This window comes from Protopterus annectens, chromosome 1.part2 (assembly GCF_019279795.1).
Source record: "Protopterus annectens isolate FY-2018-M chromosome 1.part2, PAN1.0, whole genome shotgun sequence".
Lineage (NCBI taxonomy): Eukaryota > Metazoa > Chordata > Ceratodontiformes > Protopteridae > Protopterus > Protopterus annectens.
This window is the reverse complement of record NC_056727.1, coordinates 1,091,027,317-1,091,051,782: the sequence shown is the minus strand read 5'-3', so window position 1 is coordinate 1,091,051,782 and position 24,466 is coordinate 1,091,027,317.

The following is a 24,466-nucleotide window of genomic DNA, read 5'->3' as shown; positions in this document are numbered from 1 at the left end:
GAGAAGTGGCTTCAATTGTTGTATTATCAACAGAGAGGACTTTAAATTTAGTTTTTTCATGAGAAAGGAATTTGGAGAAAAAATTAGTACTTTGGTCTTTTTTTGGGTTGAGCATGAGTTGTAAGTTACAAAGCAATGTTTCAGTGGCTGTTAAATCTTCCTGAGTAATTACTTGGAGGTGTACCATGTTGACATATGTGCAAATGAGCGTGGAATCATCTGCATATTGTATTAGAGTGTTTTTTGTTTGGAAGCATAGAGGGGTATTGGTGAAAATGTTAAAGAGTAGGGGGCCAAGGATAGAACCTTGTGGTGCACCAGTGGTGACTGGGAGGTAAGGAGAGAGCATGGAGTGTCATTTACAAACTGGTACCTATTGGACAGGTAGCTTTTGAACCACAGAAGGGTGGGCTAAGAGACACCTACTAAGGACATTTGAAGTAGAAGTTTGCTGTGACAAACTGTCGAAGGCTTTAGACAAGTCTAGAAATAAAGACGAGACTAGTTTGCTGTTATCTCTAGCTTTAGTGACAGTATTTATATAAGTTAGAAGGACAGTGAGAGTACTATGGGAAGGACAGAAGCCATGTTGTGTAGGGGATAGGAGTTCCTGCAGGAGACAGTCTAGCAATTGTTTCCGAATACATTTTGAAGTGTTTTGGCAAGGGGAGACAAGACTGCTATAAGTCTAAAGTTATTAATGTCTGTTGAATTTCCTCCTTTGTACAGAGGGATAATGTTTGACTTTTTCCAAAAAGAGGGAATATGGACTCCTGGACAGACCTATTTATAAGGACTGAGACAGGATAGGTGATGCTATTGGCTGCTATTTTTAGGTAATTGCTTAGAAAGTCATTAGCGAAAGAAGAGCACGGTTTAAGTTTTTTTAAGAGATGTTTTATATAGGATATGAAAAAAAAAACAGTGAAACTAGTGGTCTTAAAACTTTGTTGATGAGCTCAGTCACAATAGCTCCCAAAAATCATTAAACCCAGGTAGTGTTCCAAAGCAACAAGTCTTTCTGTGATGAATTCCTGATTATCTAAAAAACTTAGATTGGTACATATTTTTATCAGTTTTGGACTGGGACATCCTTGAAATAATTATCACTCGTAGACTTTTCCTATTTATAAATGGTCTTTGTTAAATTAATAATGATAGAGTTTAAAGCTATCCTTAAAGGTACATTTATTAAGCACTTTAGAAAGGACTTCAGCTTCTGGGTTAAATAATATACATAAAGCATAGAAGCAGGACACATTCAAACAAAAACTGCTGAAAGAAAATGATATTTTAGGAATGACTACATAAAAATTCATATGTCATTTTAATTAATGGTGGATTTGATAGCACAATGTATATTTCTATGAAAATTATGCTGTAAATTTATATTAGGCTAGTGTATTTAGAAATCATTATCACCATCACTGTGTTAATTTAAAAACATGAATCCCAGCATGTATGTGAGGAAAAGCACAGACATTTCTCTTACCAGGGAACTGCAGAAACTATACTGCTGTTCTCTTTCATTATTGATTTCCAGTCCTATAACAGCAAAAAGACTACACCTTATTTAAGACAACACCTTATTTAATAGCCTTTTCTTGAGCATGGATGAAAGAGTGGAGTATTGCCATTTCCCTTGCTTTTTCATCAGCATTTGACTCTATGGATCAATGAGTGTTCATAGAAGCCTTACAGAATATGACAGATATACCAGACAGTACTGAAATAGCTTTACATCTCCTTGTCTGGCAGCTCACAGCAGGCTATGATAGGAACTGTTTCAATCATTGTATGGTGCTCTTTCTTAAGAGCAGTATATTATGTTCACATTCTTTTTAGTATGTACAGTAACAATTACAATTTTATAAAAGAGTATGTCAGAGGAGAGCTTCATCTTAATTTCAGAGCATATGCAAGCTAACTGAAGTTGTAAGTACAGGAAATAGACTTATTTCATTAATAATTGTGCAAAGATTAACAAACTAAAGCATGCAATGGAGTATATTACTGAGTAATCTTATAAAGTACATAAGTAAATGTCCTGCCCACACATCAGTATTCATCTGTAAAATATGATAATTTTGTAAGCTTTTTTGTAAAATACAAGGTAATATGATGTATATCACACAGGCATTAATCTTGCTCAGTTTGTGTTTTGAGCTGAAAACTTGCAAAAGATTAAGGCTATGAGCTGATAATGACATCCTCTAGCAAAGGGTTTGATTCCCTCAGCCTCCATGTATCTACAGTATGACCTTGAGCAAGTCACTTAACCAGACAGTGTTTGGAACAATTGGGAATTTTAGCTTATGCTTCTTAAGGGTCTCTTGGAGTGCAAGCCTAGTAACTACCTATGAACCTATAAACCTAACATGGCACACCAAGATGTTGGCAGGCAAGACTTTGGTAACCAAATATGTTGAATATGAATATGCCAACATTATGTCAAATGTGTCAAATTGAAAAAAAGTGCTGCATATTAGTGATATTCAATTAAGAAAGGCAGGAGAAAGCATAGATATGTTTGTGTAAATAGTCTAATATGCAAGATATTTGTTTTGTATGGAATGCACAAATTCAAATCCATGCTTAAGGCATGCTAAAAGAATGTTTTTATCCTGTCATCTGAAAACAATTACTTAAACTGAAGGAGATGAAAAAATACCTCTGCAGGCATCTTATTTCCAGAATTCTTCTTTTCAATTATTAATGGTTCTGAAAATACAGAAAATGAATTTGGTATTATCTTCATAACTCAGTCATCAGTGCTTATGAAGTGTGATAACTGTCTATATTTCATTGGTTTCTTTTGCTCGTGTCATGTAACTCATTTTTTGTTGTTTAGGGTTCTTTTTGCAATATGTTTTAGAGATTGACTGTTGTAAAAAAACAAGGCTCCATGCAGAGCCACGCATAGTGTATCAGTGATCATGACTGCGGTCAGTGAGCGGTAACGTGCAATGCATGTTAATGAGGCATCGCACGCTTAAGTGAGGTTTTGCAGCTCGTGCCAGTATTGTGGGCCACAAAACCTTGTAAATCAACACAGATATTGAATCTGTGTAAAAGAGAGCACAGACATTCTGCCCTTCCCCCAAATGAACAGTACACATCACGTCATGCAAACCATACTTCTCAACCTCTTAGGGCAAGGCATCTGGACAAAGCCATCGATAATGGGGGGAAAAGGGACCAGAAATTGGAACACTTTTTAAATATTGCTCTTGCAAACTTAGAAAATTGATAGAACATCAGATTTTTGAGAATGCAGCTTTGCTGCCACACCTCCCAAAGAATAGTACACATTGTATGTAATGCAGACCTCTCAACTTCTTAGGGCAAGACATCTGGACAAAGCATAACATAATGTGCAGACAAAGGTGAAATATAAGGGCACATGTTAAATATTGCTCTTATAAATGTAGAGAGTTGCTAGAATAACAGAATTTGTATTAGCATGCATTGTCTGAACGACATGGAGTCCGAAACACAAATGCATGTCATTATTTACTCACTTTGATTATAATGGCTGTCTCTTAAAGCAAGAAATAGGGATAAAAGCCATAAATAATATAAGGGCAATTAAGGATGACAAGAAGGGACCATAATTCTCAACCTCTTGGCACAAGAAATCTGGACAAAGCATGACATAATGTGGGGACAAAGGCACAAATATGGGAACACGTTAAATATTGCAATTATAAACTTAGGCAGTTGTTAGAATAACAGAATTTGTGTTAGCATGCATTGTCTGAAGGACATGAAGTCCGAAACTCAAAGGCACATCATTATTTAGTCACTTTAATACTCAGATCATACTAGTGATTTATCAGAAAACCATAAAGTTTATGAAGAACAGACCAAAAATAAGAGGCAAAAAGCTGGGCATTCTGCAAAATTCCGGACAGTTGAGAGGTATGTTAGGGACACACTTATTAAATTTTGCTCTTATAAACTTAGAAAATTTGATAAAATGACAGGTTATGCATTCCCATGATTTGTCAGAAGGGTATGAAGTCTGAAACTCAAACGTCTGTCACTATTTTCTGAGTTCAACAGTCAATACTTTAACAATGATTTGCCAGCAAAAAAAAGACAATTGCATGAGTAATAGAGCAAAATATGAGGCAACATCTGCACATTCTGAAGAAATCTGTACAGTTGAGAGGTATGGGTACAAATATTTGTCATTCTGTCCATGTAACATATCTGCACAGAGGCCAGTTTAATGACAGAAATAGCCAGTAATAGGCACATATTTGAATGTAACACTTTCAACCTCTTAGACCAAGAAATGTGGACAAAGCCATAAAAATGGAGGAACAAATGGCCAGAAATCGGGACAGATTGTCAATATTTCATATCTAAAATTATGAATTCGATAGAATATATAGGTTGTATATTAGCATAAATTTTCTGAAGAACATGAAGTTTGAAACTCAAATTTCAGTTATCGGTTACTGAATGCACTCTGCAATGACACACCACTGATTTACCAGGAAAACAGCATGTTATGAGGAAAAGATCACAAATATGAGACAAAAACTGGACACTGTGCACAGATCAGGACAGTTGAGAGGTATGCACCCAAATGTCTGTAATACTGAGTCACACAGCAGTCCAGAGATCATCCCAGTGATATGGCAAAAAGCCACATATTTGATAAGGAAAACATCTGGACATCCAGGGAATATCTGGACACTTGAGAGGTATGAATGTAAAGTATATGGTCCAAACACAGTACAGGACAGTGTAACTACAATGCAGAGTATTGTTATATCCAATTCTTACCATTCTGTAATGATGCTGAGTTAATGACCTGTAACAGGACATGGGACTGCCATGTAAAATGTTCACCCAGGGGAAGTGTGCATATTGAATAGGGACACACAGATGTATTGTAGGAAAGAGTACAGGTGAAACTCCCACATGTACAGCAGAGGAGGGCATGTCAATGGAATATGGTTGTAGCAGCAACACTAAGCACATATCTGTATGGTACAGTACAGACTGTACAGTGAAAATGTGTTGTCTGTGACTGTCACACAAGGTGACATAACAATGGGGAGGATGTGTGTGAGAAAAGCATTCTTACATGAATAATACAGAGGGCATCTGTCATGGATCTGACATACAATTGAGGTAGGGTGCATACTGAACTGCTGTGAAAAATGATATACCTGAATATGACTGTACTCTCAGCAGTGGTCTCCAGCATGGTGGCCACAGGAAAAGGATCATGGGAAAATTTACAAGAACCAATCACAATCATGGACAATATCCGAATGATACCACAATTAATCCCATGCCTGTAACATAACATATGTGATATGGAGTGATAACAGATGAGCCTGCACACACACTGGACAACTAGTATGATACATCCAAGCTCCATAAAGATAACCGTGCATGCACTGTCCTGGTATGGTAATACCTGCAGGAGGTGTTAGGAGGGACACTGCTATACCTGTATGTGACTGCATGGGCACTGAGGTCTAGTTGCCTTGTGTGCATAGCATATGTCAATGACACAGTTCACACTGTCACAAATTATATACATGCCATTAATGTTGTCAGACACCTATGTATGCAGTGTATGCATAAAGTGAACAAGTAGCACATATGCATCTGGTGTAACAACTTGATTGGTGTTTCATACCATTAGACAGTCATGTATATTCCACTGAAAGAATACCTAGGTATGGCCAATAAACTGTGTGATAGTGCACTGTGACAAAGATGGTACACTTCAGTTACACATCACCGGAAGATGTTTAGGGAGGTACATGAAGAAGGGTGCATTGTACACAGTTATTGGTGTGATGAAGGCTGGGAACCATGGCATTAGTATGCCCTCTGATGTGCATGTCCTTCACATACCTAGTACTTGTGCTACAGTCAAGGGAGGAGTAAGCACTGTGACCACATACTGGTGATACCTTGCAACCTCTTCACAGAAGAAATCTGGACAAAGTCTAATATAATGCGTAGACAAAGGCACAAAAATAGTGGCAGATTTCTTACAAACTTAGAAAGTTGCTATAGTAACATGGATTGTGCTAGCATGCATTTTCTCAAAGCTATGACGTCTGAAACTCAAATGTATGTCACTGTTTAGTGACTTCAGTCATCTGTGATTTACTACAAAATCACAAATTTTAAGTGAGACAGACTGAAAATATGTGGCAAAAATCTGGACATTCTGTGAAAATCTGGACAGTTGAGAGATTTTTTGCTGGTCGATGTATCACTTACCCTCTACCCTAGTAAACAGGTCAAATACCTATTGGTGTGATAATAGGGTGTGATGTCCACTTTATACTTGGGCGTTGTGTCTGTTTCCTGATGTAACACATTCCTCCATGTGTCTCATTAATGCAGGTGTTATCATGGCTATGGCAGCAGTCTCTGGTATGTGTTGATACTGTGTGTATTAAACTAGTATAACAGATGTAGTCAATGATTGCCCACAAGCTGTAGTCCTTCAGGCAGCTGTTTGGACACAATATGTGGATGTTATCTGTGATGTCCGTTACTTAACTAAGGGGCAGACAATTGCCTAGCAGACACCGCTGGTGTACTGACCTGATCACTGGACCTGAGATATATGTCACATCACACATTTCAGCATAGTGAAATGCCACATATGTCATAGACTGGTCTAACCATTTACTGATATAACTATTTCTGGCCGCATGTGACAGTGCTGAATGAATACCACAGTGTGACTTTTTGACAAATGCCTTTGCCTGTTTAAGCTCCACAAGATGATACTGTTGTCATAATGCATGCCCTTGATGACCTTTTTGAGGACATCTATCAGATGTAACTTACCTGATGTAGCAGTAACTACTCACACAGATTCATAGGTTCATGGGTGTGTACTAGGCTAATGGCCTTGGAGCCTTTAAAAGCCTAGCCCATAGGATTACCCTGGCATCATGCCACTGAACCTTAGTTCCCAGTGCCTCTGTCGAGTAGAGCCACTGCAGTGATCCCTGGAGTGAATTTTCTATTTCCCGTCCACTTATCAAGATTTCTCTTGAAGAGGGCCAGTGAGGTGCTCTGTTTGACATGTATGGGAAGTCTATTCCATATCATGGTCAGTCTCTGGGTTATGAACCTGTCCCTCCTGCGAGTTCTGTTGATTATGGTAATGAGGTTGAGGTCTCTGGAGCATGTGGTGCGGAGGGATTGGGATTTCTTTAGATGTAGCATTTCTAACAGAGCTGGGTCAGACATGGCTTTGTAAGTCAAGCAGAGATCGCCTATAAGTAGGCAATATGAGACAGAATAGATCGAGTTTTTTGAGTTTAAGGCCTAGGATCCTCTTTGTGAGGTACTTTTGTGGCATCTCCAGTTGTTGCAGGTATCTAGTGAGGTACATGCCAAATGGGGCATTGTACTCAATGATTGGCCTAATAAGGGAAGAGTAGAGTGAGACAATGACCTCTTTCTTCCTGGATGCAAAACCCTTAGTAATAAGATGTGCCACACAGAAGGACTTTCTAACAACAGTGGCAATTTGGTGGTCAAAAGAGAGGTTGCTGTCAACCGGTGTTCCCAGGTCTCTTATAACGCCTTATGTGTTCAGTGGACTACCATCGATGAGGTAATTCATGGGAACTGGGGTTTTTCCCCAAAGGTGTTGATGACACATTTTTTGGAATTGAGCTTAAGGCCATGGTTTTGACAACAGTCGTTGGTCTCAGTGAAGCCTTTCTGTAGGATGTCAACATCACTTGGGGAGTTAAATATAGCTTCCAACTTGCAATTGTCTGCAAACTTTGTCAGCCAGAGTCCCTTGATGTTGGCTGGAATTCAGAGAAGTAGATACCAAACAGGACAGGACCCAAGTCCAATCCCTGTGGGACTCCACTTGTGACTGGTCGGCAGTCTGATTGGAGTCAGCTAGTTTCACACTGTGAGTTCTATCGGTGAGCCAGTTTGCAACCCACCTAGTGATATATGGGTTGATGCCTAGCTTAGTGAGTTTTTCTATGATTTCTGAGTGGGGAATGGTATCAAAGGCCTTGGTCAGATCAAGATAGGCTGTATGAACCACCTTGCCTTCATCCACAGCCCTGCTGACTGACTCAAAGAAGTCGACCAAGTTGAGTAGGAATGATCTACCCTTTACAAAACTAAACTGTGTGGGATTCAGAGTTTGGAGATTCCCTATATCCTTGTTTATTAGGTCCATGATGATGCATTCCATAGCTTTGCATATCAGACTCATCAGGTTAATGGGGTGATAATTCTCGGTGTCTGTAGTCTTTCCTCCTTTGTGGAGAGAGATGACTGTAGCAGTGCGCCATTCAGTAGGGACAAAGCCTGAGGTGAGGCTGTGAAAGAACAGGGCACACAGGTGAGGTGCCAGTTCACTCTGTAATTCATGTAGAACACAGCCAGGGATATTGTCAGGTCCCATAGAAGCTGTATTCCTGGCCTTGGACAGTGCTGTTTTAACCTGTGCAGCAGTAATACTGGGTGCCTGGCAAGCTACTGGTATTATGATTGGTCCTTTGAGGGGGGAGAGAGGGGTAAAGTTGGCACTGAATCTGTCAGCCAGTATATTGGCAATATCTGTTGGCCGGTATAGGAGGTACCATTGTGCAATAGCTCAGGGCAAATTTGGGTATTGCCATGGAGATTCTTTACATAACTATAAGAGGCCGTGTGGTTGTCTTTACTATCTGCTGCAATTCTGTTTTCATAGCTAGCTTTAGAGGATTTGAGGAAGGATCTCAACTTTTTGTTGAGGCTGATAAGGGAGTTTTTCCATTCTTGGAACTTCACCTTATTCTGTATCAGTTTCCTCCTTCTGTTGTAGAGTTTGTTTATGGCAGGAGACCACCAGATTGGCTTCCTTTTTTTGGAGGAGAGCGTCTTAGTTCTATTGGGTATGGTGAGATCCATGCATTTGTGTACGTGTCCATACAGTGCATTGGTTTATGATTTGGCAGTCATGCAACTATTCCCCATTTGCATGGGTGCCATGAAGTTAGCCACCTCAGTCAGATTTTAGGAGCCCAAAGTTAGCTTTGGAGAAGTTTTTCATGGTGTTACCTTTGTGGGGGGGGGGGTGTGGATTTTCAATGTGATTAGTTTGTGGTCAGATCTAAACAGGGAGGAGTTGACTATTGGTGTAGAGCAATGGTCACCCATGTTAGTAATCACCCGGTCAAGGATGTTGCTACCTCTAGTGGGGGTAAGAATGAGCTGGTCCAGGGCATTGGAATTAATGAATTCCAGGAAAAATTGGACAAGCGTGTTGGTACATGAGTAGTTTTCCCAGTTAATGGAGGGGTAGTTGAAGTCGTCCAGTATGAGAGTGTTAGATTGGACCCTAATATTATCCAGGGTGCTTAGGAACATGGATTTTGAGTCTTGGCACATGGTTGGGAACCTATAGCAGGCTACAACCTGAATTGTTATCTTACCCAATGTTAGCTGCACCTGAAGTATCTCTGATGTGTTATGTTGGACTAACAGTCTGGAGGTGTGTGCATCCTTTATGAATATGGAAACACCACTGCCTTTGGAGCTTCAGTCCAAGTTCTGGGGCCGAAAGGTGTGGAATGAGTTATAGCTTGGTAGTGCAGGGGTGCTTTCTGCTGCCTTGAACCAGGTCTCTGTTACAGCACAAATGTCAATGTTCTCCATTTTAAGGAGTGCTTTGAGCGAGTGTATTTTAAGCAACATGACCCTCATATTGCATTTGTTTGTAGCTGTTATGGTGGTAATTTGGTCTTTGGAACACCTCCTAAAAAAGGCACTACAGGGGTGGCAAGAGCCTTGGCCAGTATCCAGATGCCCATGGGTGACAGATGTAGGCCATCTCTGGTAAAGCATCAATGTCTGTCAATCATGTCATCCAAGACAGACAGATACTAGATCCCCTTAGAATGACACCAGAAACTTTGCCAATTGTTGAAATCAATCATTTTCTGCTTGTACTGTGATATCATTCTTGGTGATGGTAGGATGCTGCTCAAGGCTAGGGTCATACCCACCTGGGCTACATAATCCAAGAGCTCCTCCATGTCTCTTTTCATATACTCCAGGGAGGTATGTCTCAGGTCATTCACACCCACATGTACAATGACAGAGTCATATTTGTACCTGTTGTTGAGGGATCAGAGTGCGTGCATTATGTGGCAGATCCTGGCATCTGACAGGTAGCTGACTGTTACTTTCTCTTTATTCAACCTATTGAGTGGGACATCAGTGTGCCTCATTATCAAGTCACCTATGACTAGTGTGTTGGGCATGATGTTTTGCCTTAGGGGCTTTGGTTGAGTGGCACACTGTTTTGGAGAGTTATGTGTCTCGTGATGAGTGTTGTGCTGTGGTGGTCGACTGCGTTTCTGCCTTGGAGGTCTCTACTGTTTGGGTAGATTTTTATTAAGAGCCTCTGCAAAGGTGGGTGTGTGGTTTGTGTTTTTATGTGAAGGCAGTGGTGGTGTGGGTTCTGGAGGGCTATGTGTTCCATGTGGTGTGGTGCAAGTGTTGGCCTACTCCTCTTGACCAGCTATTCTGGTCTTGGCTTGAGAGTGTGTGGCTTCCACTTTAGATATATAAGTGCATTTCTCACAAGTCTGAGTGTTGGGAGGTAAGAGGAGAGGGTTGTTGGTGTACATGAGGCAGTTGCTACATTGCCTCAGGATGCCCAAGTTCACCTGGTTAATAGGAGAAAGCACAGGGAACTGACCTTTAGGCATGCATGAAGGGGTGGGCATTAATAATAAGTACTGGATCTGTTTCCTTGTAGAAAGTTTCATGCTAGTATCACTTTTGTGTTATACAATAATTGCTAGAAGAAGTCTGGTAAAGTTCTAGACTAATAAGCTAGTAAAAGTGCAGGAGAGGAGAGAACTAGCAGATCTAAGGGAAAAATTGAAGAGCAGACTTTGGCACCACTCAGAGGCTTACAAACAGTCCTGGATATAGGAAGTCTATATCTGGACTAGACTAGTTACATGAAAGGCAGGAAATAAGCTGATTTGTTTTTACAGGAAGGCAGCTAAAACAGCACTAAAAACAATTCAAGTGCAGTGCAAGCGAGCACACTTGAGTGTGTAGCAATATTAAAGCAAATATAGTTTAAATAAATGCAATTTATTCAAACTGTATTCTGAACTGAATTTAATTATAGTTTTATTCAACTCTAAACAGTTAAAAAGTGCCAGCAAATATACTTATCAGCTGAGTAGCACACTCAGTCAGAACACAAGGAGATTCTAGTAAAGATTTTTTTTTTTTTTTTTTTTTTTAGTAAAGTGGAAAGGGAGAAGGAGAAACAGAAAATAATTCAAGGTTAAGGACCTAAGTGGGTTGGCCTTCTCAAATGTTCTCTCTGTATTAGGTAGAATGAGCTAATGATACTATACTGGGATAGAACTGGGATAGAGCTGAATAGATGGGACTGGTAGGAGTGTTAGAAATAAAAATATGATCTCACTGTACTCAGTTGAGTGAGGAAATGAAATGGACCTAGGAGGAGTGTTCAAACACAAATTTACAGGAGGTGTGGGCAATTCCAAAGTCACCAAGATTAATACCACAACAAGAACAGGGAGGGAGAGCGGGAAGCTAACTGCAGAGAGAGAGAGAGAGAGAGAGAGAGAGAGAGAGACAGAGACAGAGACAGAGACAGAGAGAGCAAAATATTCAATGAAACAAATAAATAACAGAAAAATAAAATTCAGCACTGTCTTTAACACTGCAAGTTTGTACTTAACTCAGCTTGCAATACAGTTGTTTGTAGGTATATAGTAGCCAGTCAAACAGCTCAGATATTGAGCAGAAATAAATTCACAGATATGTGATTAACACTTATAAGCACAGAGAAACCCACTAGGCTAAGAGTTAAACAACAAATATCCAAGACGTGAAAACAATAACCCCCACTAACTGCAGAGAGACAGAGAGACCACAATATTCAGTGATACAAATAAATAAACAGAAAAATAAAATGCAGTTCTGTCTTTAGCACTGCAAGTTTGCATTTAATTCAGCTTGTAATACAGTTGATTGTAGGTATATAGCAGCCAGCCAAACAGCTCAGATAGTGAGCAGAAATGTTGGTCTGTTGCATACACCTGGAATGTTACTAGTATACATGTAGAAGAGGTCCATGATGACACGTTGATGTACCTCACAGTTGAGGAGAGTCAGGGTATCTCTATACATGCATGCATCTGGTGCTGTTCCCCCAATGCAGGTGGATGCATGTTGATGCACACCCTTGTACGGGCACATAGGTCATAAGGAGGGTATGTTGAACTGTGTATGTGCTTGGTCACCCCATAAGTGATATGTGATATTGTCACAGCATATTGATTCCATGTGATAGGCCTCAATGAAGGTAAGACAGTGAGTGCTGCCTATTGTGATCTTCCCTAAGGTTTTGACACAATGACACATGCAGGTATCATTGACAAAACTCCCAAGCTAGGGATTAAGCCTTACATCAGTTGATGGGTAAACAATTGGCTCACTGACAGAACACATCATGTGACAGCTGGTGAATCAACCTGTACCAGTAGAACTGTTACCATTGGCAACCCCCAGGGATCTGTGCTTAGCCGTTCACTGTTTGAACTATATTTCTTGACATTTCAGGCTAAATTAGATGGTCTTTTGCTTACCAGGTTTGCTGATTCTTTCATGTTTTGTTCAATCACTGAGTCCACCAATGGTGATAACATAGTACAGGAGGAGCAAACACACACAACTGAATGGTGACAAAGGCACACGATTTACAAATAAATGCAGAAATGTGTGCTTGTAATGTTCTCGATCTGAAAAGTGCAGTTCCATGTTAATCACAGCATTAACTTACCAAGTTTTCTGATTCTTGTATGATTTTTGCAATCATTGAGTCCATCAATGGTGATAACATAGTACAGGAGGAGCTAACACACACAACTGAATGGTGACAAAGGCACAACAATCTACAAATAAATGCAGAAATGTATGCTTGTAATGCTGTCCATCTGAAAAGTGAAGTTCCATGTTAATCACAGCATTTACAGCAGTCCTGCTAGGGAGAAACCCAGTGATGCAAGCACTGGGAACACATTTAGACAGCAATCTGAACTTTGACCACAAAGTGTCCAAACTACTACTGAAAGCCTGTGTTGTGCTCATCTTAACTCACGCCATCATACTGACATCTTAGGATTGTATGACAGCACTGTAATCAAGCCACATTAAAGCACTAATAGAGTATAATGCCCTTTTTCACATGTACCTCACCAGACACATGTAGCAGCTAGAGAGACCAAAAGGCTTTCTCAGCAAGATAACACATAGCCTACACACCATGCCATGCCATGATGTATATGGATATATTAAAAGCCATGTCACTGTAAACTTTATTGTATAAGATGATGTTACCTATGCCTGGCCACCAGGCCAGTCTCTGACCCTGATCTGGTGGGAGTACTACATACCCAAATAATATAATATAGCTGAGCACATCAGCAGCATCCAACATGCTGTCTGTAATATCAAACAACAGCTTTGACACAGACATACACCCAAGTTGGCTGCAGTGAGAACAGAACCTCTACCTGTATAGGTACATAGACTATAGAGCACAGTACATAATGCAAGCACCACTACTTAAATCTGACTTGAAGTGTGTCAAACAACACGTTGTAGCTGATGACATCAGCAATTTCTGGGGAGTTGAATATGGTAATAACAGTTTTCCACATGCTGGTGTAAAAGGCTCTCTGCCATGTCAAGCAACAGCTCTGACACACACACACACACACACACACACACACACACACACACGCACACACACACACACACACACACACACACACACACACACACACACACACACACACACACACACACTACTGAAGTGAGAATAGACCCCCCCTACCCAACTAACTCCACTGACTACAGAACACAGTACTTAACACACATGCCACAGCACAAGTCTAAGTTATACATGAGTGCAGGTGAATATATAGTAGATGACATCAGCAGGTCATGTTAGGGACAACAAGTTGTGAGGCCTGCATAGGCACATAGCTTCATAGGTTCATGTAAGGCTAATAGCCTATTAACACTAGGGTGTGGAGAAGTCTAGCTGTGTAAAAACACAAGTACCCTTATTGAGCATAGCTGCATGGCTGTTTTTTAGTAGAGCATATTTGCGAGCAGCACCAGCTGGCCCTGTCCATGAGGGACATAGGTGCCAGCTCAGAGGTGACTGCATATCACCCAAACAGTAGTCAAGGTTGCCACTGAACAGGGTCATTGAGGATTACTGATTCACATGCAGTGGGAGCCTATTTCAGCCTCTGGGGTGGCACCTATGTCCCTCATATGTTATTGCTGCTCACAAAATTGCTCTGCTAACAATGACCATCTAAATATGCTTAATAAGGGTACTTGTGTTTTATACAGCTAAGTTTGTATGGTCTCGCTTATAGTGATAACCATGTACTCCTTCAACTTACCAATACAATATGTGAGAGATGCAAGTATATAATGAATCTAGAATAAATGCTGTCTCTCTCAGGTAACATCAAACCAGATATCAGACAGGTTTTCAGCACACACACTTACCTCCTCAACAAACCAAGTGCACAACACATAAACCCACATACGCAGATGTACTCATTAGATGCTTACTGAAAGAGCAGAGACCTCACAATGTAAACCTTCTGCACACATGACAGTCCCAACAGAACCTACGACACATAAATATAAACCTATTAATGTCACACCCATTAAGCCCTTAAGGCAAAACACCTCAAAACCAATGTCTTGGTCATAGGCAAATCAATTGTGAGATACACAGATGTCCCCCTCACCAGGTTGTACAAGGAGAAAGTCACAATCAACTGCCTGTCAGGTGTCAGGATCCACAAAGTCATGCATGCACTCAAGTCTCTCAACAACAAAGTACAGTTGTGTAAAATCTTACCACAACATTAGATGTCCTTGACTTCACTGCTGCAGTATTCTAACATACAGGAATCCCTGCTGTGGAAGCCTGACATCTGGCCAGTCTACCACAGAATCCTGTTGCATTGAAGGTACCCCAAACATCACCCAAATACTCCTTGTGTAGTGTAGGGCATAAAGGGACATTCAGGTCTACCAAAAACAGAACTGATTGTCCCAGTAGGAACAGCAGTCCAAGTAACCCAGAAGGTAATCTGTACATACAAAAATGCAAGGACTAGGGAGATGGAGGGAGGGAGTGAATACTGCAGCAGTGAAATCAAGGACATCTACCATTATGGTAAGATTTTACACAACTATGCTATGCCCTTACATTCACTGCAACAGTATTCAAATATGTGGTAGAGTGCCAAATCTCAAGAGGAAACTTGGGAGGGGGAAGGAGCAGAAGAGTCCCTTAAAAAGCCTTGAAGAATGGCACTATCAAACCAGCCTTATTTCTATATATAACATCCAACCTGTAGTGTCCATGTAGCTGCTTCAAGACCAAAACTAGTATCTAAGCCCCTGAAAAATGCACCAGAAAAATCCACAGTTCTAGTATAATGATCCTTAACTGAAGAAGAAAGGCTCTTGCCATGAAAAGTGTAACAAAAGGAAATAAACTTAGAAATCCAAGAACAAATAATTTGCTTGGATACAGCAAGTCCCAAAGATCTTAGATGAAAAGAAACAAATAACTGATCGGGTTTTCTAATAGCTTTGCTCTTATCCAAATAAAGCCTGAGTTACCTATGCACATCCAAAGTATGCAGCACTCACTCACTGTCAGCTTGCAGAGAGGGGGAAAAAGTAGGCAGTTTAATAGACTGGTTAAGTGATAGCTCATTAACCACCTTTGACATAAAAGAACAGTCTATTCTCATGAAAGATCACAAAAGGAGGACAAGCCTTAAGGGCCTGGAACTTAGACACCCATCTGGCAGAAGTAAGAGCTAAAATAAGAACAGTCTTCCAAGAACAATGTTGCAAAGAAGCTGAAACAGTAGGCTCAAAAGGAGCCCGAGTCAACTTCTCCAAAACCAAATTAAGATCCCAGGGAGGAGGGACAGGCTTTCTGGGAAGTCTAGCATTAAGGACACCTTTAAGACATTGCTTCACCTCAAATCTAGAAGCTAAAGAAGGAGAAAGAGGCAGACAAGCAGAGATAGTTGTCACACAAATACAAGAGAACCAAAGGAACATCCACAATAAGTGAGCCCAGGTTATGAGAGAGACACCAAATAGAAAACCTCTTCCATTTGGATAACTAGGATTTCTTAGTAGTAGGTTTCCTAGCCTCCATCAGGATTTGCAGCATGTCCTTTGAAAAAAAAGGTGTCTATGAAGAATCACCCACAGTGTCAGATGAAATGTGGACAGGTGGGGATGGATGAGAGATCCTTTGTATTGTGTGATTAGATCTACCCTGTGAGGTAACTTGTGATGATTGCCCCTAGCTAGATGCAGAAGTAGAGGGAACAAGTCCTAACACAGCCAAAAGAGAGTAACAAACAAGATTTTGGGAGTATCCTGTTGAATTTTGTAAAGGACTTTTGGAATGAGAAGATAGGGAGGGAATGTATAAAGAAGAATCCCCTTCCAAGAAAATGAGAGGAAAATCACCTTCCTTACCAGCGGACCTGGGACTCTGGCTCAAAACAGAGGAAGTTGTCTTTTAAGAGAAGAGGCAAAAAGATACACCCAAGAAGTACCCCACTTGTGGATAATGTCCAGAAATGCATCCCTGTGAAGCATCCATTTGTGGGACTGAAGATCCAACAGAAGAGCTCTCATCTCTTTGACATTGATGTGCTCCTTCTGCTGAAGTGACCAAACCCCCTGTACCTTTAGAGAGCCAAATGTCACCCTCCATCCCATGTCTGAAGTGTCCCTGAACAATTCCTGAGAGGGAAGAGGGGGATGAAAAGGGATACCTGGATTCAGAGACAACTGCTGAATCCACCACTGAAGTTCCTGTCTGAGACAAGGAAGAAGAGGAACTGCAAAGTCTAGAGGATGTGCATGTTGAAGGTACACTGACTTCAGAAACCACTGAAACTTTCTCATGTGAAGTTTGGACAGAGGGAGTCATGGAATAGTGGATGCCATGAAAGCCAGAGATCTCAGAAACTTCCTGCTGGTAATGAAAGCTAGAGGAAGAAGAGTGTGAAAGAAAGAAATGAGTTAAGGCCTTTGGAGGTGGCATCATCTGAATTTTTCAACCCAGAAAAGAATGATCCTGAGAAAGAGTTAAAGAAGACTTTTTGAAATGTATAGTAAACCCCAGGCTCTGAAGAAGGGAAATGGCAAAATGAAGATTTTGCAAAAGGATCTCTGGAGAGGTTGCATAAATCAATAGGTCATCTAACTAAAGAAATATTTGGAAACCTTGAAACCTGTAAAAAGCAAACACAGGAGCAAGGCATTTGGTGAACACCCTTGGGGCAGTAGAAAGGCCAAGGGCAAAGCAGAGAAATAAAAATGCCAGAATGTAACAGAGAAACACAAAACCTTCATAAAAGAGGATGGATCAGAATATGGAGATAAGCATTCTTGAAATCCAGACACAACATATAGGCCTGAGGGAGCAAGAGAGGAAACATAATCTGGAGGGACAACATATGAAAGGAAGGCACTTTTCAAAAAATGTTTAGATGAGAGAGGTCTAGATTAGGTCTCCAAGTGCTCTCCTTTCTGGGCACTGGAAACAGTCTGGAGTAGAACCGTTCCCCCCTTTGTTACACAGGCACCTCTTGAATAGTACCCCAAGTCAAGAGATTTTGAAGAACCTCTGAGAAAAAGGGAAGATGTTCCTGAGGAGGCTGAGGAATGCCCATAAAAGGAGGATGGGATTTCCACACCATGAAGCACGCCTGATGAATGATGGACAGAACTAAGCATCTTGAATGATCTGAAGTCAAACAGGAAGAGTAAAAGAAAGGTGAAGAGAAAGATCTTGAATGATCTGAAGTCAAACAGGAAGAGTAAAAGAAAGGTGAAGAGAAAGAGGAATGTGGATGGGAAGAAACAGATAGTCATACAACAACTGGTTTGTCTGGAAATGAAGGCTTCATAGTCCCAGAAAACTGAGCATACTTAGCAGGAGGAGCCTGTTTGCCACTCTTCTTACCTTTAGTAGAAGGACATGATGGCCTATGAACAAAGGCAGGCTTAGCAGGGTAGTTTCTTTGAAATTTAGGCACAGGAGAAACAAACCAGTAGCAGCTTCCTCAAATAAATGTTTACAATCCAGATCAGCATCCATCAACTTAGCTTTAATATCATCAGGAAGAGGTTGAAGCTTAAGCCAAGAACACCTCCTCATCACCGAACCAAAAACAGCAGCCCTAGAACAGGCATCTTTCACATCATAACTGCATATAATATAATGATGAATGACTTGAGAGGAAGTCCCTAGCAAGAAAATAACAGAAGTTTTACCTTTAGAATCTGGAAAATCAAAATAAGTTGACAGGCCTGAGAATGTAGTGCAAATATGTATCTATACATATGGGTCTGATTATTAATAGTCCTAAAAGCTAGGGTAGCAGAAGTATAAACCTTCTTACCCAGTCTTTCCATACATTATATGTCCTTGTCAGAAGGCAATAACATGGGTTAATAAAGCAATTGAAACGGCTTATCAGAGGCTACAGACACTACATAGGGGGTCATCAGTAGGACATTTATATAAAAAAATAACAATCCTCAGGCACCCTATGAAATCTGTCAGACTTTTTGGGAGCAGGGGGCAGAGAATCAGGTGCATGAGAGGCATTGGAAAAAGCATCCAGCAATGCAGCCAAAACAGGAGGGATAGCTGCTGGTTTAGGAGAATCCAACTGCAGCATCTCATAGTACCTCTTATGGATATCAGAGACCTGAGCACAATCCCACTTAAAAAAAAAATCATCATCTAAGTAAGTGTGTCCCCAAAGAAAATTTCCTAAAAAAGAAACATCACAACTAATAGATTCCTCCTCCTCTGACCCATAGTCCAAAGGAGAAGTAATTTGAGTAGAATAAGTAAGAGAATTGTGATCAGAATCCAATTTATCCTCAGAAGAATCCTGTTCTCTAGGCCTTTTAAGGGGAGTAGAGGACCAAGGAGATGCAGGAACCAAAACCTCTTGAGGAGGCTCTAAGAACATTAAAGCAGTAAATAGCCTATGAGTGAAGGTCTGCAACTCACTTTGTGGATCCCTAGGAGTTTAAGAAACATGTTTAATTTTTTTGGTTCTTTGTTAAGGGAACATCCCCACCAAAAAAACAGAAGGCTCAGTCCCAGGACAACAGTCAAGAACAGTAGTAGGAATTCTTTCCAAACTAAAAACAGAGGAACTCCTCTAGACACCTCAGATAATATCAACCGTGGTTCCCCCTGAATGTCTGAGATGGACACCTGTATAGCCTCTCTGTACATGCTGCCAGCTGGATTCTCACCAGCTTCCATCATGGTCACTGCAGAGAAATCCAACAAAACAGCTGTGCGAGCTTCCAGGTTTGTAATGACCTTGGGAGAAACATCTGGCAGATGCTTGACAGCAGAAGATTCCGGTTGTACCTTTTTCACCTTCTTCTTCCCTAATGACTGACCCTTGGGGCAGGAGATTCCTTTCATTGTATCTTGAAGCTTAAGATGCTGGTTCTCAAGATACAAGGAAAGGGAAGAAAGTGTACTGGGAAGGGTATTTGGGATGAATGCCTGACAGATAGATCAAGACATATGGTCATGAGAAGCTCCTAAGCAAAAAAGACACTTATCATGGTAGTCTTTATGGGGAGTCTGTCTCCCACACACTGGCATTTATCCTTCCTGGATGACATTAACCCCAAGGAGCACAAAAAAGTGAGATAAAACAAAATCCCTAATGGGGCACTTATTTGCAGCTGCAAAGAAGTCAACAAACAGGTGTAGGTAGTCACTGAAGAACGAAAATGCATTCAACTGGCAGGAAATGGATGCAGGTAAACAGAACATTGGTGAAAACATATGTTTGGATTGGCAACAAAGAAGTCCAGTTTTTGGTAGGTCTGAATACCAGCTTTATGTCCAATGCTATGCATGCTGTGTTTGGGTGATATTTGGCATACCTTTAAAGCAACAGGAGTTTTTAGTAGACTGGATGAACGTTGGGCTTCCACGGCAGGAAATACCATAAGTTAGAATACTGCAGCACTGAATTAAGAACATCCACAGGTACACCTCTGTCATACCTCTGTCAAAAGTACCTAACCAAGAGGATTGCTGGCCTCAAACAGTTGCCCTATGCAGCACGATTGAAAAAGCTAAGACTGTTCTCTGTTGCATACCGCTTTCCCAGAGGCGATCTCTGTCTAATGTACAGAGCTATGTCCAACCCAGAATTGTTGAACATGCTCCATCTTAGCAAAACCAAATCTACTCGAGCTACATGCTCTAGGGATATAAACCTCAACACAACAATGAATAGAACATGCTGGAGGGATAGATTCCCTTCGCAGAGACTTTCCTTACTATGGAACAGGGTCCCGATCTACATAAGACAGAGCCCCTCACTATCACTCTTCAAGAGGAACCTTGATGAGTGGATGGGTAACAGAAAGTTCACACCGGGGATCACACCAACAGCACTACTAGATAGGGGCCAAGGGTACTAGCTGCTAGTACAAGGGTCTAGGGAACTACTAAGGGGCGGTGAATACCGCACAACGTGGCTGGGCTAATATATGCCTTCGGGCAGATAGCCTAGTACCAACCTATGAACCTATGAACCTATACTCCATGTTGGAGTAAATGACTTGAGAAAAACCTCACAGAACTATATGAAGAGAGATATGACTGATCTCTCAGATTATGTGTCCCAGACAGGTATGTCCATAGCCCTAAGCAGCATTCTACCTTCACCCAGGATGATGCCTCAATACAAAAGAAAGAATTATCGACTTCAACAATTAACTTAGCTAGTAGTTTCACTCTAGGGGAATCCAATAGTTGTCAGGCTGGGGTGATGTGGTTGACAGACCATGCTGCTTTACCAGGGATGGTCTTCATCTGTCACCTCTTGTCTTTTGGTTACTGGCTAAGGTACTTGCCTCCCCATAGTGATTTTTTAGGTAATGTCATAAGAACAAATTCCTGATGTAAAAATACCCTCAAAAGACAAACTCAAAGTTATGCAGCCTAATGCTAGAAGTCTAAATCTGAAACTACACTCAATGGAGGCACTTCTTATTTGGGAAGATGTTGATGTTTGTGCAGTTGAAAAAACATGGTTTAGGGCCACAGAGAGTACTCTGACCATGAAAGGCTATAATGCCTTTCACACATTCAGACTGCAAAATGAATGTGAAACAGCCAAAGGAGGAGGTGTATCCATCTTCATAAAAGACAAGTACACCTCAAGACTTGTTCAGCAGTATGACTCTCTAGAGTTGCTACAAGTCCAACTAACTATAGGAGAAAATCCCTTCCACATCCTTGTGAGCTACAAGTCTACCAACGTGAACCATAAAAAACATACAGTGTCTTCCTGGACCTACTTGAGTCACTCAATATCACAAAACACCCTAGGCATGGGTCACTGTAACTATCCTTCCATCAACTGGGATACATATATGAGCTCAAACATGCTTGCCCTAAGGTTTCTGGACTTTTTAAACACAAATGCTCTGTAATATTTAGTCTGCACCCCCATAAGGGTGGCAAATGTCCTTGACTCAGCAACATGGGAGATCACTGCACTACCCCATTTGTGATATCCTCCCTGGTAATATCCGACCATAAATTGATCATGTTCAATGTAACAATCATACCTGATCCCACCCAGGACGTAAAAGGTGGAAATATCTCTGCAAAGCAGACTATAGCCTCCTAAGCGATGGCATATATAGTTTCAAACCTACTGCCACCACTGACAGTAAAGACTCATATATGGAGGTGTACACAAATGGCCTGTATAAACACATTTACAAGTGTATAGCCTTAGTTGTACCAGAACAGATCAAAACTTGCTCATGAAAAAAAACACCATGGTAGACATCTAGCATAAATAGATTATACAAGAGAAAGAAACTGATGCCCAGAAATAATAGGAAACAGTCTCAGCATAAGAACACCCTTCATAGCTTGAACAAGCAAAGTAGACATCTTTTAAATGCCTTTAAAGTTTTAATTATGGAATTAAATTAGTATCCATAGCTAAGGATAATCACAAGGCATTCTTTAGCTATGTTTGTAATGTATAATGGAAGGCTCAGCATTGCACCAAATTCAGAGTGGGCAGTACCACTCGTACTGAACCTGAGGACATAGCCAGCCTGTTAGCACACAGGTCTGGCAACAATTTCACATCACTATCTCTGCCAATCATACCTATCAACAGTTCACTACCTATTATCTCCAAATAACTGGTTCTAACTGCACTTGTCAATGCCATAAACACAACCTCTATGGGGCCGGATAACATTCCAAGCTGCTTACTAAACAGTCTAAAGCAAGAGTTAGCAGAACCACTGGGTACTCTCTTCAACTACAGTCTAAGTACTGGCTTTATCCTGGCAGAGGGGAAAACAGCAACCATAATATCCTTGCACAGAAGGGGTCTCTTAACTGACCCAGGAAACTATATGCTCATAAGCCTGACCAGACTTGTCTGTAAGGCCATGGACAGAATCATCTTGGACTTTATTAACAAGGACATTGGTGACCCTCAAACTCTTTTCTCAACCCATTTTGGCTTCTTCAAGGGCAGATCATGCCTGTTAAACCTAGTGGAATTCTTTGATAGTGTCACCAAAGCCCTAGATGAAGGCAAATCAGTACATACTGCCTATCTTGACCTGCTGAAGGGCTTTGACACAGTCCCCCACTAAGGCATCATTGCAGAACTCACCTACCTGGGTATTAATACATAGATCATTAGATGGGTAGCCAGCTGGCTCACCAACAGAATGCATGCAGTCGTAGGTGGGGATTCCACCTCTACCAGCAAACCTGTTACCAGTGGTGTCCCACAAGGATCTGTACTGGGCCCCCTACTGTTTGGAATGCATTCCTCAGAAAATAAGGGGAATAAAGATGGCCCATGGTGACACAAGTTCATTAATGACAGCAAACTGTGCTTACATATATAAATGATTGTTGCCAAAGCTACAGACTTAAAGTGAACCCAAATTAATGCAATATTATCCCTTTCAGCAAAGGAGAAGACTGTGCACATTACACTATTAATAATACCTCCTTTGTTCTAAACCAATGGTGATAGATTTGGGAATGCAGGTTGATGGCAACCTCACCTTTGATCATCATGTGTCCACGGTGGTAATGAATGCCTTTTACATTGCATACCTCATAAGTGAGGACATAGCATCCAAGACTAAGGATGTTATAACTCCACTGTAGTCATCCCTCATCAGACCAGTAAAAAAGAGTACAATGCTCCCTTTTGCATGTACGTCACCAGACACCTGCAGCAGCTGAAGAGACCTCAGAGGTTTCTCACTTAGAAAATCCAGGGCCTCCAAAGCATGACCTACATTAAAAGACTGAAATCCCTGTCACTGTACTTCTTTATTCTGTAGACTGCTGAGAGCCGACTTGTGATTGGCCAACAGAGCAATCTTGAACCCTGCCTTAAAGGAAATGCTATACCTCCTCAAATCACATGGGACAAGACTCAGTAAATCTAGGGATTTAAACCTAGCCTGTGACATTGACAGGACATGCTGGAGAGACACATATGTCTCCCAGAGATTGACACCACTATGGAACAAACACTCAATTCATGTGAAACTGAGCTTCTTAATGACCCTATTTAAGGGTAACTGGAACAATTGCATGGGAACTCATTGATTTACCCCAGGGATTTTACCTATGTCACTCCAAGACATAATCAACCAGTGCTGATCATGGATTTGCAAATATGGACTACATATCTTGGTCTATAAGGGATCAATGGTACAACTTAGGTAGGCTTGACAAGGCCCTAGGGTCATTAGTCTAGTAACATCTTATGAACCTATACGCCTAGGGCCATTATGGTAGTAGCCTCCTATGAACCTATGAAGCTATGAAACTATACATTCCTGCCAACATCTTGTCACACACCTGGGCTGCTGATGTAATGTAGTATAAGCTCAGCTGCATCTTACAAAAGTTAGACTTGTGCTATGGTGCCTGTGTTAAATTCTGTGCTCTGCAATCTGTGTACTTAGGTAGGGGTTCTATTCTCACTGCAGTCAACTTTGTGAGTGTGTGTGTGTGTTTTGTTTTGTTGACATTATAGAGAGCCTCATACCACAACACATGGGATACTTTTATTACCATATTCTCAATGGACATTGCTGGTGTCATTGGCTATATCAGATGTCTGGATAGGGTGCATATTGGATGCTCAAACTTCCAAACGTTTGAGTGGCATACAGTCGACACCATATGATCGAACTTTTGGAAGTTCGAATGTTTTAATGGAGATCTCTGTACAGTGCTGAATGGGAAGAT